The following is a 13,429-nucleotide window of genomic DNA, read 5'->3' as shown; positions in this document are numbered from 1 at the left end:
GCACTTTCCTCTCAAAGACATGGGAGAGCTACACTATTTTCTTGGTTTGGAAGAAAAAATAAATGCTAATTGTTTGTTCCTCTCTCAAACAAAATATGCACTTGATTTTCTTGATAAATTTGACATGGGTGGTGCCAAGCCTTGTACCTCTCCAGTTCCAGTCCACAGCAAACTTACATCTCACTCAGGTACACCCTTGTTAGATCCTACAACTTATAAATCTCTTGTTGGTGCACTACAATACTTGACCTGGACAAGGCCATAAATCAACTATGTTGTTAACTAGGTTTGCCAGCATATGCAAACTCCAACCTCTGATCACCTCATTGCTTCCAAGAGAATATTACGCTACATTAAAGGCACTATTGACTATGGCATTCTGTTCAGTAAAGGATTAACTGTTGTTCATGGGTTTAGTAATGCTGACTGGGATGGTGACCCTGACTCTAGAAGAAGCACTGGGGGGGGGGGGGGTATTGTATTTTCTTTGGCTCTAATCCTATTTCCTAGTCTAGCAAACGTCAACCTACTGTAGCAAGATCTTCAACTGAAGCAGAATTTCGCAGTTTAGCTAACTCAACAGCTGAGGTTCTCTGGATTTGGAAGCTTCTCAAAGATCTTCACATATTCTTACCAACAGATCCATCCCTTCTTTGTGATAACATCAGTGCTATATCTTATTCATCCAATCCAGTTTTTCACTCTAGGATGAAACATCTAGATGTTGATTTCCACTTTGTCAGGGAATTATCGCAAGCAAAGGAACTGAAGATTGCATACATATCTACCATTGATCAGGTGGCTGACATTTCACTAAAGGTTTTGCAGGTCCTCGCTTTGCACTACTGCGTGGAAAATTGTGTGTGTTGCCAAAGTCAGCTCTCCTCAATTTGAGGGGGGCTAATAACAGTAACAGTAACATTGTAATGTCACAGTCACTCTTAGCTGGCAGTAACTCTTAGCTGTCATTATCTTAGCTGGCATTTACCATTCCCTGATATACACGTGTACTGTTCTCACAGGCTACACAAAACTCCTATCACACACCGCCACACTAGAAGCATAAATATCTTCTTTTACTTTCTTTGTTGTAAGAATCTTCTCTGCAATATTAGTTCTGCAATTGTATTTTTCCATTAATGAAAACTCATTCATTTCTTAGATCTACTACTAATCAGCTGTCTTCTCGGTCTTTCGTTTATACTACCAAGTCTATCGATGAACAATAATAGATAAAGCTCGAGTTCATGAAACTGAAAGTCATCTAACTCTGTAATCCTAACCAACCGTCTCCTTTATAATGCTAACCAATTTTCTCCTTGGTCTTTTGCTTCATGCTTATCAACAACAACTCTTGCAGCCACAATCCAAGCTTCTATTGCTTTCATTTCCTGTGAAGAATCTGTTGCAAATAGCAATTTGAACAAATGAAGTCTCACCAAATAATCTTGCATGGAAAAGTCCTACTTTCTCTTGAATATATGGTTCTAAATAACCCGCAAATGGTTAGGGAAGAACAAGACTATGTATCTATAAATAGAAGTATGGATATTTAAGTAGAGTTATGTGCTCGTTGATACATCAGATGCCTAAACAGGATTCAATACTCAGCCAAAAACTAATCTCACAAGGAAAAGAAAAACAAAATGATTCCCGTAAACTACTTCTTATTGTTTCAAGAGCAATTAACCACCACAAAAGCTTTCTGCCTCGTGATCTTTCTACTTGTTTTATCAACACCTTTGCTGAGAAGAAAGAATGTTAGAAGTTGGAGATTACCTCCAGGTCCTAAAAGGCTACCTATCATCGGAAACCTGCATCAGCTTGGCGACATGACAGCTGAATCACTTCAGAAGCTCTCTAATATATACGGACCTTTGATGTTCATCCAAATAGGCTCAATTCCTGCGTTGGTGATCTCGTCTACAGATGTAGCAAAAGAAGTCTTCAGAACTCACGATATTGTGTTTTCTAACAGACCTGCATTTTATTGTATAAAGAAGCTCACTTATGGGTGCAACGATTTTTTCGCCTTATGGTGAGTACTGGAGAGAGGTAAGAAAGATACCAATATTAGAACTGTTGAGTCCAAAGAGAGTTGCTTCGTTTCGAGCTGTGAGGGAAGACGAAGTGTCTATCGTCATCGATTTCATCAGAAAATCTTCTGCATCTATGGTTCCCATAAATTTAAGCGAGATGTCGATTTGTGTCATAAATGATGTAGTCTGTCGAATTGCCTTTGGTAAAAAGTTCGGAAAGGGAGGAGGTAAGCTTCGTAGAATTCTCCGAGTTACCCAAGAAATGATTGCTGGGGCCAAGACTGCAGATATCTTCCCATGGATGAGTTGGATTCACAGGTTCGATGGAGTAAAATCAAAACTAGAGAATAATTTTGAGCAATTAGACAGTTTTTATGAAAGCTTAATAAATGAACACCTTGAACCCGATAGACCCAGCCCTGAATATGAAGATTTTGTCGATGTTTTGCTTCGACTTCAGAAAGACCCTCATTAGAGATCAAATTAAGGGAATCCTCACGGTATGCAATACTTTTCTTTAGATAAAACGTTCTTATTAATAACCAATCTATATTCTAAATGGTTTTTTTTTTTATCACAGGACATATTCGTTGCGGGAACCGATACATCTTCTTCGGCAATAGTGTGGACAATGACGGAACTAGTTAGGAACCCAACAGTGATGGAAAGAGTGCAAGAGGAAGTGAGAAGAATCCTCGGCAATAAAGAGTTTGTAGAAGAAATTGATCTTCCGTAACTATCTTACTTGAAGTCGGTGGTCAAAGAGACGTTGCGGCTTCATCCTCCGGGACCATTACTAGTTCCAAGGGAAACTAGAGATGACTGCGTAATAGACGGGTACGACATTCCAGAGAAAACAAAGGTATTCTTTAATGCAAAAGCTATTGCAATGGACCCTAAGTTTTGGGAAGACCCTGAAGAGTTCCGACCAGAAAGATTCCTAACTAAGAACATAGAATTTAAAGGGCAAGACTTTGAGATACCATTTGGGATTAGACGTAGGGGTTGCCCTGGTATTAATTATGCTTTGGTCATGATTGAACTTTTTCTTGCAAATCTTCTATTCTGTTTTGAGTGGGAATTGCCTTTTGGAGTGAAAAAGGAAGAAATCGATATGCAAGAAACTCCAGGTATCGCAGTGCACAAGAAGATTCCACTCTTCTTGGTCGCTGCCGCTGCAAATGTAAACCGAAGTGCGTAAGAAGTTGGGTAATAGCTCATCAGAGAGGTTGCTTAGGTGATGCCCAAATAAAGACATCTCAAGGCGCAGGAGTTAAATTTAGTACTCCGAGAAAATGGAAGAAGATTTTTCTCAATAAGGCTTGCTATTAGCCGATCCAAGCACTATTTCTGTGCCGATCCAAGCACTATTCCATGTCTTGCCATCACATCGCTTGTGTCCCTTGTTATTTTTTGGCTAAATCAACAATTTCTATATATTAAAAATGACCAACTTACAACTCAAAAAAAAAAAAGGGGGTTTCTTGTATAATTGGACTTTTATGTTTGCCTGGAACCTGGAGATAACACATCAGTAAAAGAAAAGAGATTCAACAATGTAAAATACCTCCAAGCTTTGCTTCTTAAAAAAAAAAAAAAGAAAAAACAAACTCCTAGCATGTCCCCATATCAGCTGTCTGCAATGCCTTAGTAGGTGGTCCAAAGAATTTTGGGCATCTCTGCATAGATAACATCTAGAAGCCATCTTAAAACACTTCTCTGTAAATTTTGATATGGGCCACAAACATTTCTGACAATCTTTCATATATTGCAAGTTGTTGCTGGGTGTATACATTTGGTCCACATCTTCTTATACCAGCCAATTTCTGGTTGTTTACACGCATCTGAGACAGAATTCCCTTTTGATTTCCTTCCCATCAGCCTCTCCATGGAGCACAGGCAACTCTGCAATATTAATAAAATCCAACATGTTTTGCACATAATCTTCTAACTTGGCCAAAGGCAGCGATTATCCTACGCCTATAAATTTTCAGATTTCGGTTTTGCATTAAGAATCTATTTTCATGTGTTTTTTATTTTTTTTTTTCTTCTACCTCTCCTATATTTTGTGGTTTGGATCTCTTTTTATATTTAAAAATAAAATAAAATTGGATGACATTGCAGAAGTGTTACCATCACTTTTATTTAGGCTAAAATAAAAAAGTTATAGGAACACACTTTTGATGAAACGGAGGTAATATGTTACAGCAATGCACAAGATAACAAAACCCAATTATGTAATTCCAACCAACCGTCTACGTGTTCTGTTTCATATTTTGACTTCAGAGGACACTCGGCGAATCTAATGCTTTTGTTTCCTGATAAGATATGCTGAAAATGGCAATTTTAACAAAATAAGTCTTACCAAATAAAGGTGCATGGCCTATATAAACCAACTCCCACGCCGTCTTTTGTCGTTTCGTTCCCATTATAACCGACCACTAGCACGCCACATTGGACCCCGAATATATGGTTCTAGATGAGCGGCAAATGGCTGGGAAAGAAGATTACGTATCTTTAAAAGAAAGAACCGATATTTTGATATATATATATATATAAAATCTGGGAACGTTTTGGTACCAATAAATTCTAGCACTTTATCCCTTAAAATCTGGGAACGTTTTGGAAACCCAGTTTCAATCTTATACGACAAAAGATGGAAATGTTATTCAGTCAATCCATCCACCAGAAGTAGTCCTTGATATCAAAGGTGCTATAACAGCCCCATACAAATTAGAACATAAGGGAACTGATTCAGTAGCTAACCATAAAAATATTGGTCAGTTAATACAACAAAATAACTACACCAATTTATATTTACATTCAATAGGAAAACAAACGACAAGAATTGAAGGCTTGTTAAACAAGGATAAAATCCAACATATACAACCTAATGAGCTTAAACTTAATCCGGCACCATCTAGTGGATTATTATTTAAACCAAACCCAATAATAGATCCAAATGTCTTCAGGTTGTCCAACCCAGATAATAGCTTTGTAGATGCACTAGTAGAAAAGCTAGGAAAATTAAGCTTATCTGCTTCAGGCCCATCTAAAGCATCCAAACAATCAAAAGAAGGAATAAATGTTCTGTCCAAACACGAAGAATACAGTGATATAGATATAGAAGAACTGGAAGAAATTTTTCATTCATCAAATTCTGGTAATATTAACAACAATTCTGATGACATTAATAAAATATCTTTTGGAAAAAATAAATATACACCGACAGTTCCTACTAGAAATTATTACCCTAGACCAACACCGGTAGATTTACAACTGGAAGAGGATTATAATTGGAATCAGACTTCGTTTGATGGAAGATCCATAGTTGAGTGGAACATAGATGGTATGACAGAATACCAAATAGTAAATATCATAAGACAAATGTCGATGTATGCTTCTGCTTCTAGACTCATTAAAAACCCAGAAAAACAAATTGCTGAATCCATAGTTACTGGCTTTACTGGCCAACTTAAAGGATGGTGGGATTTCCATATGTCCGACCAGGAAAAATATAGCATTTATATGGCAAAGAAACCAATCAAGCTAGAAGATGGTACTGAATACTCTCAGGAAGATATTGTTAGTACCCTACTTTATACCATTGGCCTGCACTTTGTAGGAAGTAATAGCCAACAAATGGAAAGATCTAGGGAATTACTTATTAATCTTAAATGTCCTACCCTCTCCCATTATAGATGGTACAAGGATGTATTCTTCTCAAAATTGTTTAGCAGAGAAGATTGTTCCTCTAATTCTGATTTTTGGAAAGAGAAATTCGTCTCAGGTTACCCCCTCTGTTTGCTGAAAGGGTTAGAAATAGACTAAAATCAAAAAATATTCAACAACGTATTGAGTATGGCGAATATACTTTTGGCCAACTATCTTCCGAAATTGTATGTGAAGGTTTAGCTTTATGCTCAGACATAAAGCTACATAGACAAATACAAAAGAATAAATTATCTAACAAGCAAGAGTTAGGTGATTTTTGTGAGCAATTTGGATACACTAATACACCATCCGTGTTATTATCTAGGAAGAAAGGTACTCGACCACCTTCCCATAACAATCCTAAACTACTAGATATCCTAATAGGTATCCATTGAAATCTAAACGACCCAATTTTAGGAAAAACAACAATAAGACACAACAATTAAATAAAAAGACTAATAAGTCACTTCCGGTCTGTTACAAGTGTGGAAAAATTGGGCATTATAGTAATAAGTGTCGTACAAAACAAAAATAAATGAGCTTAATCTAGACGAAGGTCTCAAACGTCAATTAGAACAAGTCCTCTTAATGGACTCCGATCTATCTGAAGAGGATGAATCATCCTCCTCAGAAAATGATTCAGGGACAATTTCAGGATTGGAGGATGATGATGTACAGATGGTTGTTCTTGTAAAAATTGTTTTCATAAACAAATATCTAGTCTAGGAATTAATGTCCTCACCAATGAAGAAAATTTTATATTAGAGTTAATTGATAAAATTGAAAATCCAGAATCAAAGCGAATGGCTTTAGAAAAATATATTGAAGTAGCTAAAAGAGCACCAAAACAAGAGAAAATCGAAACTTCTTACAAACCTTATAGTTTTAAGGAAATAATGGCAAGAGTAGAAAATCATCACATTAAAAAAGAACCATCAGTCAATGATCTTAGGCAGAAGTTAATCAGGTTAAAGAAGAATTAAGAAGTCTTAAGCAAAGAGTCCAGATATTGGAACTTCATAAACCAGTAGACTGTGAGTATGACTCACAAGAAGAAAACTCTTTTGATGAAATTTTACAAAACTACCAGGCTCATATTACTACACATATAGATAAACCAGAATCACCTACTAATAACCAGGATATCGAAAACATGCAATTCATTAATATAATAGATAAAGTAATCACTCAAAAGTGGTACACCTTAGTCACCCTAATCATAGGAAAAGAATACCGTTTTGAAACTATGGCACTCATAGATTCGGGTGCAGATCTAAACTGCTTAAATGAAGGATTAGTTCCCACAAAGTATTTTAGCAAAACAACCCAAGTTCTTAATACTGCAGATGGAAACAAATTGATAATTAATTACAAATTATCTGATGCTGCGGTGTGTAATAATGGTATTTGTCTAGCGACACCATTTATCATGGTAAAGAATTTATCTCAATCCTGCATATTAGGGACTCCATTCTTGAATATGTTATACCCGTTAAGTATTAACAATACGGGCATTGAAGCCCTCATTCAGGGACATAAAATATTATTTGAATTTGTCTCTGAACCTAGGCAAAAATTTATTAACCAGGTTCAAGAAAAAATCAAGCACAAAGAAAATTTTGTTCTTCTTAAAAGAGGAGATTCAATATAAGCAAATAGAAGAGAAACTAAATTCCCAAAACTCCAAAAACAAATCAATGATTTTAATGATCTTCTAGTGAAAGAAGTTTGTGCTGAAATCCCAAATGCATTCTGGGAAAGAAAACAACATATAGTAGAATTACCTTATGAACCAGATTTTTCTGAAAAAATGATTCCAACAAAAGCCAGACCAATTCAAATGAACAATAGATTATTAGAAATATGTAAATCTGAAATTCAAGATTTACTAGATAAAGGTTTGATTAGAAAAAGTTACTCTCCTTGGAGTTGTCCTGCATTTTATGTAGAAAAAGCAGCTGAATTAGAAAGAGGAGTTCCGAGATTAGTCATCAACTATAAGCCTTTGAATAAAGCATTAAGATGGATTAGGTATCCAATTCCTAATAAAAAGATCTTTTAGATAGATTACATAATGCTGTCATATTTTCAAAATTTGACTTAAAGTCAGGATATTGGCAAATTCAAATCGCAGAAAAAGACAAGTATAAAACTGCATTTACGGTTCCCTTTGGACATTATGAATGGAATGTTATGCCATTTGGTTTAAAAAATGCTCCATCAGAATTTCAACATATTATGAATAACATATTTAATTCTTATTCAACTTTTACAATTGTATACATTGATGATGTATTAATATATTCTGAATCAATTGAGCAACATTTTAAACACTTATCAATATTCCTCAAAATAGTAAAACAAGCGGATTAGTGGTATCTGCAAAAAAGATGAAAATATTTCAAACCCAGGTTAGATTCCTTGGTCACAATATTAATAAAGGTACTATAATACCTATAGAACGGGCTATATCCTTTGCTGATAAATTTCCTGATGAAATCAAGGATAAAAAACAATTACAAAGATTCTTAGGAAGCTTAAATTATATAGCAGATTTTTATAAGGATTTAGCTAAGGATAGCAAACCTCTATATGCAAGATTACGGAAAAACCCTGCTAATTGGAGCAGTGAGCATACAACTGCTGTTATAAAAATCAAAGCTAAAGCTAAAGAATTGCCATGCCTAACTATAGCGAATCCAACAGCCTACAAAATAGTTGAGACTGATGCTTCAGATGTCGGATATGGAGGAATCCTTAAACAAAGGATTCATAATAAAGAGCAATTAGTAAGATATACCTCAGGTGTATGGAAATCGGCACAACAAAATTACTCAACCAAAAAAGAAATATTGGCAATAATTCATTGTGTTACTAAATTTGAAAGTGATTTGTTAAACCAGGAATTTCTTATTAGAGTGGATTGTCAGGCAGCTAAGGAAGTATTGGTAAAGGATGTTAAAAATTTAGCCTCTCGGCAAATTTTTGCAAGATGGCAAGCCATTTTATCAGCGTTTGATTTTAAAATTGAATATATAAAAGGTGAAACTAATTCTCTACCTGATCTCTTGACTCGTGAATTTTTGCAGGGGAAGCATGGACTGCCAGATAACTAGGGGAAAGGCTCCTCAATTTTCTTACCCATCTCCTAATAAAAGGAACAAAAGTAATCCTATTATGATTAAAGGAAACCCAAATAAGGGAAAACAATATTTTTCTTCAGAAGAAAAGTCGGCATTTATAATGTCCACATCAATAACGCTTTTAGCGGTGGAAACAGAACATGCTAACAGAGATCCTGCAGAAGTTGCAAGCATGTACTTAAAAGAGCATATTTTACCACATTACGGTAAAACTAGAGAGTTGTATGAAACAATACTCATAGAGACAGGATCTATCCTTTTAACACATAACACGGCCAACAGTAATGGTAATGGTCCTCCTGCGTTCTCCAAGCTTGTTATTCTTAAGGTATTATCATACCGAGATTGGGGAATGAACCCTCATGGGTTAAAAAAATTCAATGATCACCCCCATATCAAACCGAGATCATATTCTTATACTGATTATATTAAAGCATGAACACATACTTTTTGCTATCAAACTCAGAGATTCTCTCATTCCTGGTATATTGGTTTTAAACTCAATACAATCAAAGAGCTACCAAATTAGTTCAGAGCATGGCTAAGTAGCTGGGGTCCATGCCCGGAGATTTTACCTGCATATATTGTAGATATGTTAAATAAGTTTATCAAGGCTAATAGCCAATCTTATGATTTAAGAAGATTAATGCAGTGGTTCTTTATACTGTATGAAATCCCATGGATTCTAAGATGGAATTATTCGATTCCACAAGATAATGATCATGATTGGGATTATATCCCTTATTTAGAAAGGAAATTATATATCAAATGGTGGTATAGATATAATGCAGCACATCTACAACCATCTACATTTAACATGCAGTTTGTTGCAGCTCAGCTTATGGTATCGGCATCAACCACCTCAATGCCGATGGAATTCTCAACCCACATACTCGCACTAAAGCATAGGCACGGGGACTTATCAAAGGAAGAATTTAAGAAGCAGATTTTGGAGGCACTTGATAACGAAGAATTGGGTTCCCAACCGTCCTCGTCAAAAACCTTTGAGGAAGAAGAGATAAAATCGGAAAATACAGAAGACCTAAATGCAAATGGTGATGATTGCTTTGGAATGATTTAGGGTTTAAATGTTTCGAAGAAGATAGAAAAATTCTAATTATTTTCCGGCAAAAAATTGGTCAACTTTTCATCAACAGGAAGCAGGATCGACTCCACTATTCACCAAGGACACGTATTTGCTTCAAAATAGTAAAAGTGAAAAGGTTTAATATTTTCCAAAAAATAAAAAAGGTAAATCTTATCTAAGATTTACACCTTAGATATGTCTTCCACTTGTCTACCACTTATAGGTTGTTGTAATTATAGATAGGATTCTCAAAAAAGAAAATCTTATCTCTTTTGTTTCTTGCAAACTTTCTCCTATATAAATACCCGTTAAGGGAAAGGGAAAGAGCAAGTTTTTAGTTCTCAAGAGTCATTGTCTATAAGTTTGAGACTGAAAGTTTCTGAGTGTTTCCTGCTTTGAGAGTGATAGTTTATGAGTGTTTTCATGTTCTAAGTGTGAGTTTGAAGTTGTTTGGTGTGCTATCTATTAAGGAATAAAAGACTACTTTGTAAGTATCTCTACCCGTTATCTATGTTTTAAATTTCTTTTAATTATGAAGATTCATTTTAATTTTCTATTAATCATTTTCTAAATTATCTTTCAATCACTATTTCTATTTATTAGTTTTAGTAATATATTCTGTTTTGAAGTTTTATATATATATATATATATATATATATATATATATATATATATATATATATATTCTGTTTCAATATAAAAATTATATAAAATCTGGGATATAGTCATGTGCTCGTTGATACATCAGACGCCTAAACAAAATGATTCTGATGAATTACTTCTTGTTCTTTCAAGACCAACTACTTACAACAAAAGCATTCTACCAAATGATTCTTCTACTTGTTTTAATAACACCTTTGCTGGTATTGCTGAGAAGAAAGAATGGGGGAAGAGATAAAGGAAGTTGGCGATTGCCTCCGGGTCCTAGCAGGCTTCCTCTCGTTGGAAACCTGCACCAGCTTGGCGACATGACGGTTCAATCACTTCAGAAGCTTTCTGTCAGATTATGGTAAAACTCCCATGCCCTTCCTTTTGGGAGAAGGGGCAATATATATTATTATTATCCTTAATTAATGAGAATATTCTGGGTCCTATAAATATGGTATAATATAATCTATTACACCCCCTTAGTCTTAGCGGGAGAGGAACAAACGCTTAGACTAGTACGAAAACGAATAAATAATTGTCTAGGAAGACCCTTCGTAAAAATATCAGCATACTGATTTTCAGATGGAATGTGTAACACCCGAATGTCCCCAATACGTACGCGTTCACGAACAAAATGAATGTCGATTTCCACATGTTTGGTGCGTTGATGTTGGACAGGATCACCAGACATGTAGACAGCACTCACTTTGTCACAATATACGATAGTAGCGCGTCGTAGTGGTATATGTAGCTCAAGAAGTAAATTCCGGAGCCAAGTTGTCTCGGCCACAGCATTGGCCAGCCCCGATATTCAGCTTCAACACTGGAGCGAGAGACAGTTGCCTGACGTTTGGAAGACCAAGAAACAAGGTTGTCACCCAGAAAGATGCAGAAACCATAGGTTGATCACCGTGAATCAGGACTGCCCGCCCAATCAGCATCGGAGTATGCATGGATGCCAGAAATGGTGGATACAGATAAAAATAACCCATGATTAATAGTGCCCTGGAGGTACCAAAGTATACGCCGAAGCGCCTGCATGTGAGGTTCTCTAGGGTCGTGCATGAATAAACATACCTGTTGAACCGCGTAAGATATGTCCGGTCGTGTAAAAGTAAGATACTGTAATGCCCCGGCCAAACTTCGGTATAAGGTAGGATCCTTAAGAGCTGGTCCAGAGGTAGCGCTAAGCTTGGAGTTGGTGTCGACCGGAGTGGCTACTGGGTTGCAGGCAGTCATGGATGCACGAGAGATGATGTCCTTCGTATAGAGTAACTGAGATAAAAACATCCCGGAAGATAACCGAGTAGCAGTAATGCCCAAAAAATGATGTAATGAGCCAAGATCAGTCATACAGAACTCTCGTTTCATCATGTCAATAAAACGGGTGAGAAGAACATCAGTGGAGGCAGTGAGTATGATATCATCAACATACAGTAATAAGTATGCGGTGTGCTTCCCGACCGATAAATAAATAGAGATGGATCACATACACTACCCTGGAAACCACATCGAATGATGAAAGTCGCGAACCGCTGAAACCACGCCTGAGGCGCCTGTTTTAGACCATAAAGAGATCTACGAATGCGGCAAACATGATCCGGGCGAGTAGGATCAACAAATCCCGGAGGTTGGTGCATATAGACTGTCTCAGCTAGATCCCCATGAAGAAAAGCATTCTTGACGTCCAATTGGTGAATGGGCCAAGATCTGGAGGTAGCAATGGTGAGAACTGTGCGGATAGTGGCGGGCTTGACAACCGGACTAAACGTCTCAAAGCAATCAACACCAACTTGTTGTGATTTACCGTTGGCGACAAGACGGGCTTTGTGACGTTCCAAGGTGCCATGTGAATGAAACTTGCGATGAAATAGACACATGGAGCGAGTGACATGAGCACCAAGAGGTCTCGGCACTAGATCCCAAGTGTGAGTTTTCAACATTGCAATGTATTCATCTATCATGACTTTCTTCCAGTTTGGGTCCCTAAGGGCATATAGGTGAGACTTGGGGAGGTTGGAAATTTGTTTTTGGGTTTGAACATGGAGATTTAGCTTGTGGGAGGGACGAAAAATCCCATGAGAGGCCCGAGTGGCAGGGCGAGAAGGAGCAACAGGAGTGTTGCTCAGATTGAAATTGTTAGCAGACATGGAAGGTACTTCTGGGCCTGGAGTGGAGCCGTGTGATGGAAGGAGTTGTTGGGCTTGGGCGGGTGAAGACGTGGTTGTAGATGGAGTGGGTGAACACGTCCGAGCAGGAGAGTTAGAGGAGCTGGGCTGGTCAGGAGAAGTAGAGGAGCTGGGCCGGTCAGGATAGTTAGAGAAGCTGGGCCGGTCAGGAGAGTTAGAGGAGTTGGAGGGAATGTCCGTTTCTATGAGCGACGGATAGGGAGAGGGAGAACAGGAGAGTGGAAGAGAATAGACAGCGGAAGGAAGTCGCCGTTGACGGCGATGAGGTGGAGTATAGATTTGGTGAGAGGACGGCTGGGTAGGAGGAGGAGATGGGTATGCCAGTGGGAGTTGAAACATAGGAGAAACGGATTGGGTAGAGGGATCGAGATTTTGAGAGGGATGGTTGGAAGAAGTGCGGAAGGGGAAAACGTTTTCATCAAACGTTACATGTCGAGATAAGATAATTTTGTTAGTGGCTAGGTCGAGGCAACGATAGCCACGATGATGGGGAGAAAACCCAAGGAAAACACATCTAGAGGACCGAGGGGAAAGTTTGTATGGGGTGGTGGCGGACAGATTAGGATAACAAAGGCAACCAAATGTACGTAGGTGAGCATACGTCGGTTG

At 37.3% G+C, this 13,429-nt stretch overlaps 1 pseudogene; it reads left to right on the top strand.

The window, feature by feature from the left end:
- The first annotated feature begins 1,364 nt into the window (after positions 1–1,364).
- Positions 1,365–3,240, top strand: LOC113305339 (annotated as a pseudogene).
- The last annotated feature ends 10,189 nt before the right edge of the window (positions 3,241–13,429 follow it).

This window comes from Papaver somniferum, chromosome 8, assembly GCF_003573695.1.
Source record: "Papaver somniferum cultivar HN1 chromosome 8, ASM357369v1, whole genome shotgun sequence".
NCBI lineage: Eukaryota > Viridiplantae > Streptophyta > Magnoliopsida > Ranunculales > Papaveraceae > Papaver > Papaver somniferum.
Note: the sequence above shows the minus strand (reverse complement) of the source record. Positions and strands in the feature narration are given on the sequence as shown.